Source organism: Sinocyclocheilus anshuiensis, unplaced genomic scaffold (genome assembly GCF_001515605.1).
Source record: "Sinocyclocheilus anshuiensis isolate Anshui unplaced genomic scaffold, SAMN03320099.WGS_v1.1 scaffold64, whole genome shotgun sequence".
In the NCBI taxonomy this organism is placed as follows: domain Eukaryota; kingdom Metazoa; phylum Chordata; class Actinopteri; order Cypriniformes; family Cyprinidae; genus Sinocyclocheilus; species Sinocyclocheilus anshuiensis.
In genome coordinates this window covers 910,331-910,707 of record NW_015557063.1, presented here as the reverse complement: position 1 = coordinate 910,707, position 377 = coordinate 910,331, and the positions used below count along the sequence as shown (strand labels likewise).

The following is a 377-nucleotide window of genomic DNA, read 5'->3' as shown; positions in this document are numbered from 1 at the left end:
TGTAACACTCCAAAGAGAAAGGAAAAATTTAAATTGCATCATATGACCCCTTTAAAGGATGAAAGAGCAATTAGGGAGAATCAATAAATTATTAATAAATTATTGTTATTGTGTAAATAATATGTAATCAAGTAATCCATAACAAAGTAACTAGTGTGATTATGAGTATTTTAAAATGTAATTTAATCTAATTGAAATCTTTTATAATATTATACAAATCTTTACTGATACTTTTGATCAATTTAATGCACTCTTACTGAATAAAAGCATTAAATTCTTTTAAAAAAATCGAATTGACCGTTTGAACCGTCTTACGTATGTAATAATTGGTGTTATGTTAAAGGGGTCCTATTATGCTTTTTCACTTTTTCAACTTT

At 24.9% G+C, this 377-nt stretch overlaps 1 protein-coding gene across 1 annotated transcript in view; it reads right to left on the bottom strand.

Annotated features, from left to right (window-relative positions):
- The window catches only part of naa15a (N-alpha-acetyltransferase 15, NatA auxiliary subunit a), a 20,697-nt gene that overhangs the window by 9,595 nt on the left and 10,725 nt on the right, over window positions 1-377 (bottom strand). The window lies entirely within an intron of this gene.